A 13,072-nucleotide genomic window follows, 5' to 3' on the forward strand; every position below is an offset into this window, starting at 1 on the left:
AAGGTAATCTTGATTGTGCGACTGCCTGCTCTTCATGTCAAGAAAACTGGACAGCCACCCGGGGACTGCTCCTAACTTTTATTTATAATTTGAATGAATGAACTCTTTCACTTCACTGTCTGTTTTACTGAAATGTTTGAAATCCACCTCTCACCTTCTTGATGCTTATTCTGGTTTTAGCCAGGATAGAATTAATTTTGTTTTTTTCTAGTAGCTGCTGTGTTTCGGACTTAGAATGAGAATAATACTGATAATACATATTGGATTTGTTGTTGCTAAGCAATGTTCACATTAGTCAAGGACTTTTTCGGCTTCCAATAGAAGCTGAGAGGGAGCATAGACAGGACAAGCTGTCCAAAGGAATATTCCATACCATAGATGTCATGCTCAGTGTATAAATGGGGGTTGGCTGGGGGGCAGGAATCCACAATCACTGCTTATGATGGGTTGGGCAACTGATCATCGGGTGGTTAGAGCAACTTGCATTGTATCACTTTATTTTGTATATTCTTTACCATCGTTGTTGTTGATGTTGTTGTTGTTATTATTATCATTTTTTTTTCCTCCTCCATTACTGTTCTATCAAACTGTCTTTATCTCAACCCAGGAGGTTTTTTCCCCCCTTTTCTCTGTCTTCTCCCTACCCTACTGGCGGACAGTCAGCGAGCAGCCGTGTGGCCCTAGTTACCGGCTGGGGTTAAACCACGACAATACTATACTTTTATAAAACCATATGAAAACCCCAATGTGTTGTTATCAACAGCCCTAAATGTTTTTCACTGCATAGCATAACCTTTCTTTCATCCAACACTGCTGTTGGACTACTAGCCTCTATCTGTATATAGGCCAGCAGGAGACTCCGCAACAGATGCTAGCTTTACACTGAGTTTATTCCACGCATGCTTGACAGCTGCATCATAGCAACTGGCACTGCAGACCAGTTAATGGGGAAGAAGAGAAAGCAACTTTCGCAGCTTGTCATAGCTGCCATTTTTTACTTACTTGCATTCCTAACTAAAGAAAGAAGTTAATTTCTTGAGTAAAAGGACACAAACACACATAGGTTGAGTGAAGTTACCTCACAACACACCATACTAGCTTACGAAATTGCAATTGAAACTAAACAGTAAGGTTACACTATAGGAGCTCACTGTTTGAAAACAGATTTAGACAGACAATTACTCAGATCTCCATGATACGACTAAAAAAGAAGCCTACTATTGTGAACCACTTAGGGTTTATTTTATATCACCTATATAGCCAGGTATTTCTAAAGGTAAAAGTTGATGTAATTGAAGGATTCAGCAGTGGCTTGCAGAAAGAGAGGTTACTTTGGGATGTGCATGGATAAATGCCATTATCCACAGGACTAAGAATCAGCTCTTAAAAGTGAGTAGAAGCAGAAGCTTATGTTGGACTAATTATTGGTGGAACCTGAATGCCTGAAACATGTGAACCAATAAATCTACATTGAACAAGTCAAGATGCTCTCTATACTTCTTTTGCGTAGCACTTTCTGCGAAAGAAACCCAACATAGTTATTGTAAAGCAGTGATATAAATTGGAAAACTTTGCCCTTAACCTGCAAGTGCTAAAGATATAACGGTATTTTAGAAGGAGCAACCACTGCATTAGCAACTTCAGAAAGTGGAAGTAACTTTGTAGATATCATAGCACTGACAAAGCTGTGGCACCACGTTAGGATCCCCTGTACACGTATTTCACAGCATTCCTCCAGAAGCGTCTCTTCCTTTAAAAACTGAAGATAACACAGCCCTCTTTTTCTGGTTTCTTTGTTAAGAATTTTTCCTCTCATTTAGATTTCTTACAAAAATACTACTTTTTTTCTTTCTTAATAGTTAGAGCAGAAAAAGCTCAATAAAGACTAACTTTCTCTGAATTACAGACAGTAAAGTTTGTTTCTATATTCATGGAACTAGAACTCAGGAAATTGACTCAGGAAAAGCCCTATTAAAAGTTCAAGAAATTTAAATCTTATATTCACAGTGTAGGGCAAAACCACCACCTTAAACCTAATTAAAAGCTTCTAAAACAACCATCGTAAAAGGATTAAATCATATTTTGAAGGATATTGCTTTTTAGAAGAGCAAGTCTTCTCACAATCCGGAATTTTCCCTACCTTTAGAAATGCAAACAAGATAACTTTTTATTATTTTTCCCCTCCCCCAAAAGTTTAGGGAAAAAAACCACAGCAACCCATAAATTAAGGCCTTAAAAAGGACCTTAAAGGTCTTTTCCTACCTAATTGACTGTATGATTCTATACACATGTTTTTAATCAAAATTACTGAAGAATATTCTGAAAGACATGGTAAATTTGCATTTGAACTCATAATAACAGACATTGTTGTAAACCTGCAATGGTATAGTTGTGTCTCATCTAAAAAGTGTGAACTTGGCGTTTATAACATGAGCTCTCCTACAGAGCTGAATAGAAGTGCCTACTTAAAAAAGACTCCCAAACATTGAAACGGACAGACTTTGAGCTAGCAAAATGAGCAGAAGTTAAATCATTTTTTAGAAAGATCAGAAGTACACACAGAAGTACTGTCAGTTTTATAAGGATCCAAAAATCTAGTATTCAGAAGCACCTGGTATAGTGAAAAATTTTATGTTACTAATGCTATGACTATTCAGAAGTTACAGGTTTTTGCTTTTTCTTCAAAATATGTGGTTGCTATCAGATGTAGATACTATCACCATTTCACTCTTGGGTTTCAACCTGTCACAAATGAAACATCAAACAGAAATGGTTATGTGAATTTTTAAGAGTTTCTGACATCTCACAGGACCTGGAATTCTTCCCTGTGAAATCAAAATTATTAGTCTATACTGCTTAATAAATTACTTATATTACCCCTGTGCATCTCCCCATTCAGACAAGAAGTACAACTGCACCAAATATCCAGTGGAAAAGAAACATAAGGCTGTTAAGATTGAACAAAACTGACAGCACACTCTATGTAAAAGATGCTGACAATGTGTTTTACTTTTTTATGTTTATATATAGTTGCTATATAATCTCAGTTTCTTTTTATGGAAACTAGGTCCCTGAATCTATCTTAGAAAACTCATCTGAATGAGTGTAGGTACACAAGATATCTAGCATAATTACTAACAGACTGCTCAGGAACAGAGGAAGATCTCCACTTCTCTGAATGGTATATTCTGCCATTTGTGAACAAGTATGTCCACAAAGTCTCCATTTGTTCAGTCTGAAAAAAAAATCATAGTAACTCTTCACTAGACATTACAATCAAAAGTAATCATTCCCACTGACTGAATTAATCCAATTAGCTAATATTTACACAATTTGCAGTTGACAGTTCTACTGCATGGAGGACCAAATCTATAAAGCAATCAGTGTCATGACAGCTTCAAAGAGAAGGTACTGTTTGATACATCACTAAATAAAAGCCTTTTCAACATTACATTTCCTGTAATAGCCACAGATTTGCAACATACCTCAGCTGTGTGAGGAATCTTTGCCTTATCAGCAAACTACAATGAATAATAAAAATGGCATTTTAATGAAAGAAGTCAAATCCCAATAGCCTAACTTTGTGCGTATTAATAGTTCCAAGTATTTAGAGGTGGAGCAGCCAGATCCCATCGGGACTAAACAACAGAATCAGAAGTCAAGAAACCCAAGGGCTTTTCTCAGCCCTAACGCTTTATTTCTGCTCCTCACTGTCCCTTGAGAATGATAAATACAAATTATAAATACAAATGATATCTCAGACTGTTCACTATAAAAACCGCTATGTATATGTGCTGTGACTTAAATACTACTACATGCAGTGTTTCAGATATGAAGGCTATACCAAAAAGGTTAAGCATGTGGCTTCAAGGAAGAGTGCAAAGAGATAAATAAAATTAAAAAGGAAAGAAAATTAAAAAACCGAGCAGTTTGTCTATAACCTACATTTGTTCACTGCTGAATATGATGTGGTTTTGAAAAACCACTAGAAAATTATTATGGAGTTGCAGGGTACAGGCTATAATAGATAACAAGCTGAATATTGGATTTGCTGGTTTGAAGTCAAACTCGGAACTGGTAAGTTAGATCTCAGGCAGACAAATGTAAGGCAAAAGAGCATTTAGGAGAGCCGACAAAAAACACAGCTATGAACAGCAGTGCAACCATTCCTGCAAACTATTCCAATGCAGCACAGGGATGGGGAAGTATAGTAAAAGACCAACATGGCAAATTTGACTCTTCCTCAACCACAACGAAGAAAAAGCAGGACAGAAAAAAACCTAATCAAAACAACAACCAACCAAGCACACACAGACATGAAATAAAATAGGTCATATTAATAAAAATGATTGCAAAGAAAACAAGGGCTTGCACAGGCAACCTCTGAAAAAGAAGGGCAAACAGTGGGAGTTGTTTGAAAGGCAAGCGGGAGTTACGAGGAACACTGAAAGCAATGTTGGTCAGTTACTTGGTCCAGAGGGAAAACAACCAACCATAAAACCTCTTCAAGGAACAAGTTCAATGCCTTTCTTCCACTAAAGGATCAGCTTCGTTCAGGTGAGCAGAACAATCATAACAGCCTTGTAATAGCTTAAGACTGGGGAGAGAATATATCAAAGAGTACCTAGATAAATTACTTGTTAACGAATTTGCTGGCCTTCGTAAGTTTTATCTCAGAATGTTAAAAGAGTGATCTGAAGAAACTTCAAAGCCACAAGTGGTAATATTTGATAACTCAGGGGAAATAAGTGAAGAAGTAGAAGACTAGAAGAAAGCCAAACTGTCACGGTCTCTAAAAGAAAAAAGAATATGAGAGAAAAACAGAGTCCAGATAGCTTCACACCCTGGAGAAATACCAGGGTGTGAAAAAAAAAAGTCAGAAAAACTATTTGTCAGCACCAGAGAATGAGGAGAAGATGACTGGCAACCAACCTCCATTTTTCAAGAACAAATCATTATCAAACCGAAAATTTTCTCCCACGCTGTAATAGCCCTCATTACTGGTAGAGGCAGCAGATGTCACACACTTTCACTTCCATGGAGCTTACGACATTGTCTCGCAGGACCTTCTCAGAAATAATACAGGGAGACAGTCCAGAAGGAAATGCTATAGGGTCAGTGAAGCACTGGGTAAATACACTGAAATAATAGTTATAAATGGTTTGATAGTTAAAAATAGTTATAATTTGTTCAAATGGACAGATGTGTCATCAGTCCTGTGTCTGCTCTTGTGCCTGATGCTGCTCAGTGTTTTCATGAATTACCTAAATAAAAGAGGTCATTAACAGACAGGTCGTTAAGTGGTTTAGCAGGATAAAAATATCTTTTTTTTAACACGGACACCATAAAGCTGGGAATGTACACTGGAGGTCCAACAAGAATTAACACTGATCTTGACAAACTAGAGAAACTAGCCCTCAACTAACTCTAAAAGACATAAATACCTTCCTGAGCCAAAGTGAACCTTTGTTCTCCAGATGGAGCTACACCACTCGATCAGTCTCTCTACACCCACATGCCCTCTTCAATTCAGAGGTGAGTCTTGGCAAATCTGGAGACAGCTAAACACATTTTCTGTTATATCATATTTAGAGAGAAATTTGCCGTTGTCTCAACAGTTTCCTGCAAACTATTGCTCGTACAAGGAGACACTTGATGCTGTAGCCTAGTGCACTTTGAGCTGGTCCTGGCATTCTGGAATGTCCTTCGTTATTCACCATTCTTTAGAAATTGGATTTGTTAGTCTTTCAGGCATAGAGTAACATGCTCTTCCTTCCTTCTATGCAAGCATTTGGTAAGGGTACCAGAGACGACTGCTGCACATTGTTTATTAGTGGTGTCAGAAATGCATTCTGAAAAGGAAATTAAAGACTTAAATACAAAGTAAAAAGAAAGTCTTTCCTCCCTGTCTAAAGCAAGGCACAGCTGAAGAGCTGAAGGCAGATATTAGTGTTTTTAAAGAACAGAGCTCAGCTGTGGTCACTGGCACACTTTCAGCTCTTGTATAAGCAAGCCGGTGAGCCACAGGAGTCACAGCACAGAAGAATCTGACTCACTAGAGTGAACTGGCCAGCAAAAAATATAGTTCTCAATTAATGCAAGATAGCATAGCTCCAATATGATTTCTGTTTGATGAAAGCCAAATGCTTTTTCTTCTGTAAAAACCTTGCTTCCAAACAGACCCATATGCCTGTCTGAGGATATAGTTTATCACTTCAGCTTTTGTTCCTATCTATAAACAGACGTTAGCAACTCATACAAAATGACTGCTCAAGAGCTAAGGGACAATGTCATAAAGATTTGAGTATACGCAAACACCACCTTAGAGACAGCAATAATAGAAAGCAGTACCATATGGAAACGTCTGGAAATAGTTTCCTTGCAACAACAGAGCACAAATGCCAGGAGGAAATCCAGATAATAGCATAAAGAACAACAGGTAGAAATGGACTACGCATTTCAGAGCTACCTATAAATATCTTAAAGGGTTCAGTACAAGCCCTGTATGAACACTTTCTCAAACATCACACTGCAAGCTACACTAAGAAAAAAACCCACAATCTTATGGGCCTGAACTACTTCAAGGAGAATTACCACACCTAAGTACAAAATTAAATACCTCTTTCAGCCATAGGAGTACAATAGCATGAAGCATCCCTGATGTATCAGGCTTTCAGTATTTTACCGCAGAACATGCCCATATGTTGCAGTTTCACTCAAAAGGAATTATTCAAACTAATGTAATTACCACAAAAGTAAATCAAGAATTTATTTCAGTCTTTTTTTACCATGGGAGTTATTCTTGCAGCATACCAGATCAATAGCTTAAAGAAATTGATTTCTGCCACTTCCTGGCAAATGCACAATATTCAGAAACTGTATTTCACACAGACCAGGTCACATAACTACACTGGGAATGCACGGTTACAGTTGATCTCATAAAAATCTTTTGTAATGGAACTTTAAGAAGCAGGCAGGGAACAGACTGGAAACTTTCTGGGTTGTCATAATGAGACATAAATAACTTGCATTTGACATAGTAGAGTTTATTCACTAACTGGGTGAGGAAAAAAAAAAAACCTTGCAAAATTTTAATTTTTTGGTCTGGAACACAGCTAGAGGGCCATGAAGACGCCTCAGTGTTGGACGACAACAATGTACTCCTAACACTTTAAGAGTGTTAGCCAATAGGTTTGTCTTTTTTAAAAGGCGTGAGAGGGGATGGATGACGACAACACACAGTAGAGCTCCCTACTGGCTTTTTGGGGAAACAATCTCAGTTCTGAAAGAAAAAGGTTTTACAGCTTCAATTCTCACCAAGCCAGCTTCCACAGCTCAGCTTCAGCATAGGAGATTTGGCCCCACCATTCCATCCCAAGCTGCTGCTTTTTTGTCAGTATGAGAATAACTAGACTAGGACTTTCACTGCCTTTATGTTTCCTAATTTACTCAAGGGATGTGAAAAAGTCCCAGCCTTGGCTGATCAATGTAATCATTTGTTGTGAAAACTAAATAACTGTTGTACGGACAAAAAGTTGATACAGGTTATCTTAATGCATGCATGCCTACAAAGCACTCGGGCATCTGCAGCCACTAGAGACACAGAATGGTGCTGACAGAGGCAATGACAGATCACATCTCTCGTTACCAGCCTGTGCAAAACATCACTAGACCACAGAAACTCTCCACTGACTACATCATTAAAAGCCAAGATTGTGAAGCTTTATTAAACAGAGCAGAGGATCTTTTCATCCTCGACATTAGTGAATTTAGTTTTGACATTTAGTTATGCAAAACAGATTGCAAGAGGTTTATCCATGCACCTGTGCAGCTACTGTAGCCTCAATGAAAACTAAAATCATTGAAACCCACAAGTGCTTTCCAGAATCAAAAAAAAAAAAAAAGTCTCTGAATTTGCAATGGTATATATAGCATTTCTTATGGTATTTTCTCATTACTTATTTCAGCTCCCTGAAACAGACATCATGCCCAACTATTCCCAAGAGGGAAGGCACACCACCATCCTGGATGAGGTTCAAAGCAGAAGACAAACCCATCACGTCTCTTTGGATTGAGTGCTGGCTGCACAATGGGGCCAGCACTGCTGCAGGGTTACAGAAAGTAGACCTGAAAAGGGGCAGAAGCACCTTCTGCTTGGGCCTCTGATTCCTCAGTCCTCCAGGGCTCCTGAGCCCCTTGCTGAAGGGAAGAGACAGAGGAGAGCAGCAATAAAAGCAAGCAGAAGCATGCACAGGGCGGAATCCGAGTATTAGGGAACTGACCAAGGAGACAAAGGTTGAGGGGCGTGGGGACAGTGGAGATGAAAAAAAGATGAGCAACCAAGAGGCCCGCTGGTATAGAACCAATCAACAGAGATGTGCCAACTGCATTCCTGGACTACCCTACTAAATCCATGCTGAGCTTTCCCAGTAGCTCATATAAATCATCCTTACTGCAAGTCAAGCCAATAACTTGTCCTACTTCCTGTCATGGGTTGTTATGTACTTTCACATCTTTAGGGATTGTACAGAGCAATTATAAAGAGTCATCTCTGTAAGTACGATAACAAAACCTGTAGATTCTAACACCCGATCACAACTAAAATGAATACATTTTGCAAAAGAGATTAAAAGTGTTTTCTCACAAGATTCTGAAAACTCACTCATCTTTTTGAAAGTTAATGGAAAAACAACAAAAAAGCGGGAAGGGGGAGGGAGGGTGTTTGTGTGTGTGTGCACACACTCCATATGTGCCTATATTCCTGATGGTCTACTGTTTTCTGAAAGTTTCTTCCCCAAGATATTTGAAATGATGGAATGAAATTGCTGTTAGTGATATTTGGAAAGATACTTTCAAGATAATATATTTCTGGCTGCAGAAATGAGCATGAAGACTGAGAATCTATTTGATCCTTATCAAATCAAGCCATTTGGAATAAACAAAGCTGTGATATATTCCACATGCATTCTTAAATTCAAGTCTGTAAAAAAGACAGTTTTGCAAATTTGAAGCTAGACAAATTTCCAAGTTTCAATTATGTTTCAGGGTGCTGTTTAGATGTAGATATGTTTAATGGCAGATCTGCCATAAGAAAAAAGTTGATAAAAACTCTCTATTGTAAAATCAGTCTAATGCATCAGTATTTTTATATTTTTCTAATTTGGATTTCAGAAGCTGTTCCTAAGAAACTCTGGCAGAAGTGTAATCACCTGCAATGCTTAGATGTTCAGCCTCACCCACACTTAAGTGCTTTACTGAAGCAGCTCTCCCACTTCTTCCCTTACTGCAGACAATTTTTTGATCTATTAAAAAAGAAAAACAAACCAACAAAACTTGTATTTAATTAAAAATAATTAGAGAACAAAACAGCTCATTAAAAACAGATCCAGTGAAAGACTCTTCCAGTCAGATTTAAACGATACAACATTGTTCTATAAACAGAATTCCATCTGTCTGGTGGCAAGACAGTCCACACAATCTGCATCCAGAACATTACGAATGCTCTGTTATTCAATAATTTCATGCCAATGCTTCATTTTCAACTCTAATAGCTAATTTAGGTCTTTTATCCTATTACGTATAATATTACTCAAGTTGCAATGACAAGCCAGGTGAGTTGGCCTGACTTGATTTATTGATATTCTTGGATGCACAAAACTGCATTCACACACTCAACATAGCCAGGCAGACAGAACTCATCCAGCAGGAAACAGTCTACAGCAGAGCCCAGGAAAAGGTGCTGCAAAATTTCTTTAGACATGAATCTCTTAATGTTAGCTGTGCAAAAGTATTTGGTTTAATCCTGCTGTCAAAGCATCTTCTTACAGTCAACGGAGGCACTTTCAGAATGTGACCTATCTATTTGTAAAACATGTCTGCAACACAGGCAGGATGAATTAGTGTTTGCTTCCTTCTAGTGATAACAGCAGGGGCCTACATAGCTTGAGAAGCTAAGCATCTTCTCAAGGCATGAGGTAATTAGCTAGATAAAATCTTGGATCTCCTAACTTTGATACAACTCTCAGAGATTAAAGCCACACTGGCATATATAAAAAAAATAAAATAAAATATTTATGTTTTCTGCCAGGGTCTTCACTAACCATCTTTTCTTTTGACTTACTTTACATTCAAAACCTACAATGAATGGTCAGTACTAAAGATACGCTGAAGATCTAATGTCAGTCAGCGCCATACGAATGACATCATGTACTTGTTTACTTCAAAACCACTACCGTTATCACAAACAAAACCAACAAAACAAAACCAAATTCTTGTGTGGCCTCATGCATGCAACTTTGTACCTCTGTGACTATGGTATGGATGGGAACACTGATGACAGCTTTATTTTAGCTTGAGAAGGTGGCTATTGTGGTGGCAAATTAACAGGAAGAACTTCAGTGAATGGTAAGTATCCATGCAGCCGTTCAGGGATTGCAGGAGGGTGGTACCTCTGTGCCTTCCCTTTGCCAAAGGCAAAACAATGGGAGTTTCACAGCAGCTTATATGCATTTTGTCTTCCCTAAGATTATCACTGGTAGCCTTGTTGTGCATGTTCACTTGTAACTACCTTTGCACTTCTAAACGCTGAGGGTACATGCCAGGTGTCTGAATATTTTCAGAATAATTATTTGGGCTTCCCACATAACTTGTATGGTGGTGTGTAGCAGAAATGATCACCATTCCCCTACAAGAAATCTGCTAAGTAGGAGGAAGAGAATGATAGAACCAATGCACAGAAGGAGTCATCATCATTTATTGCATCATCATGCAGATGGTGCAATAAAGTTCTTGCTTCCTCAAGTGGTGAGCAATGAATTTACTGTAGAGTAGCAGGCAGACAAGAAAAGTCTGTTTTCCAAGTATTCTGATTCCGCTTAACTATCTGCTTTTAACAAGAACAACTGTGCCTACCCAAGACATCATTTGAATGAACTGAAGACAGCTTTCAAGCTAACATTTTACTTCACTGACTGATGATAAGAAAGGATAAGAACAGGCTGAAGCAAGTTTTTAAAGCTGAACTTTAGGAAATTTTAGGAAAGTTTACGTTATGTGAAAGCATATTTTGTGTTATTTTCGCTGTGTACCAAACATTGCATATGCTATTACAGGCAAAATTTCCTAAATACAGAAAAAAGGTACTTTATAATACAAGGTTCACGTTTGTCATTTAAAATAAATCACTTTTTATGTTAAATCTATTTTAAATGTAAAACAAACCAGCTTTGTTTCATCATTTAGATGTGGTGTTGGGGGATATGGTGTAGGGGAGAACTTTGTAGAGTGGGGCTGATGGTTGGACTCGAGGATCGCAAGGGTCTTTTCCAACCTGAATGATTCTATGATTCTGTGATTGTAATGACAGTCTGACCTGAAGAGCACTCTCTATGGGGATGAACGAGTACTCCCCTATCCACAGCTTTTCAGAATTAAAAGTCAGAAAATAACAGTTCCAGTGGTAGATTTGGCTCATACTTGGGAGGGGAGGAATAAAATTAATGAACAGCAATCACACTAGTCATCTCAATCCTGTCGGAGTTCAGTTCTATGAAACTCAGAGGCAAAAGTCTGCATGGCCAACTAATAATTTTCATACCTGATGTTAGTCTTCCACGATCAGTTTAAACAGCTTCGATAGAGAGCCTGAGAGCATATGAGATTCTATGAAAGAAAGGTACATTTAAAACATATATTTTGCATTGGGATTTGAATTTAAATCATTGCCAAGATGGCATACCATTATCTCACTTCAACAACACGGCAGGACAAATCCTTACATGACTCCCAGTTCAAGCTAGAGCCTTCCATGAAGTCCTACACTACACAATACACAAACAGTTTCTGAGTTATGTAATGCTTGTTTCATTTTCCAGTGTCCTCTTCAAATTTTTGAGGTCATTTCATTTTACAGGAATAACTCTTCTTTTGGAGTGAATGAAAATGTTCATTTCTGAATGACTGAGGGATCAGATTAAAATGTATTGCTTTCCAGCAGCAGTTCTAACAAAATTCAAGGTTGTGGAAAAGGCAAAATCAGGCATAACAGACTTTGGCATTTTCTTTGAAAAACTTAAAAGTAAGGAAGAATATTCTCACAGTGGCTTTCCTCTCTGCACTGCTTAGAGCAGTGCAATGTGGCAGCTGGGACAGAAAGGAGGATTTTTCTTCTATGTCATGTTATTAGAAGGATGACCCTAAGAAGAGGCACAAAAGGAGAGTTTAGATGGAGAAAGATGAGAAATTGTTAAGTGACTTGTAGCTACTACTAGACATTTACCAGCAATTATGGACTGCAGCTGTTGGCAAATGTTTGACAGTCTGAGATGTAGAGTCAGCAAAACAGAGGCATCAAAGGAGTGGATTCAATCCCAAGCACCTCTTCTGAGCACCTCTGTACTATGTGGGAAAGGAGGGCAACACCAGTAGGGGTGCTGACGGTGCCTGAGAAATTTCTGATGCCTGAGGTACGGGGAAGCACACGCAGTCCATGAGAGGCTGCTGTGCACAGCCATTGGAGCTCAACATACCTTCATAATCTTTTGTCTGATTAGGCACAAAAAAAAGCTGTGCATCCCCCGCACCTGCTGGCTAGTGTCAGGAGCACTTGCATCAGATGAGTCATCTAAGGGTACCGAGCCCGCTGAGCAGAATGAAGCCCCCATAGTTCAAGGGGAAATGATTAGTGACCTGCTACATGGCTTAGACACACACAAGTCTTTGGGGCCAGATGGGATGCACCCACGGGTACTGAGGGAGCTACCAGAAGCGCTCATCACACCACTTTCAACCGTTTAACAGCAGTCCTCGCTAACCAGGGAAGTCCCAGTCGACTGGAGGTTAGCAAATGTGACACCCATCTACAAGAAAGGCCATAAGGAGAATTGGGGAACTACAGGCCTGTCAGTCTGATGTCAGTGCCAGGGAAGGTTATGGGGCAGATCATCTTGAGTGACATCACATCGCACACACAGGACAACCAGGTGATCAGGCCCATGGGTTTACGAAAGGCAGGTGCTGCTTGACTAACAAGGTGGCCTGCTTAATAGATGAGGAAAAGGCTGTGGATGTTGTT

The 13,072-nt window shown here is 38.9% G+C and overlaps 1 protein-coding gene across 1 annotated transcript in view; it reads right to left on the reverse strand.

Moving 5' to 3' along the window:
* The window catches only part of CAMK4 (calcium/calmodulin dependent protein kinase IV), a 172,622-nt gene that overhangs the window by 137,944 nt on the left and 21,606 nt on the right, over positions 1-13,072 (reverse strand). The gene's annotated exons all lie outside the window — the stretch shown is intronic.

This window comes from Rissa tridactyla, chromosome Z (assembly GCF_028500815.1).
Source record: "Rissa tridactyla isolate bRisTri1 chromosome Z, bRisTri1.patW.cur.20221130, whole genome shotgun sequence".
Classification (NCBI taxonomy): domain Eukaryota; kingdom Metazoa; phylum Chordata; class Aves; order Charadriiformes; family Laridae; genus Rissa; species Rissa tridactyla.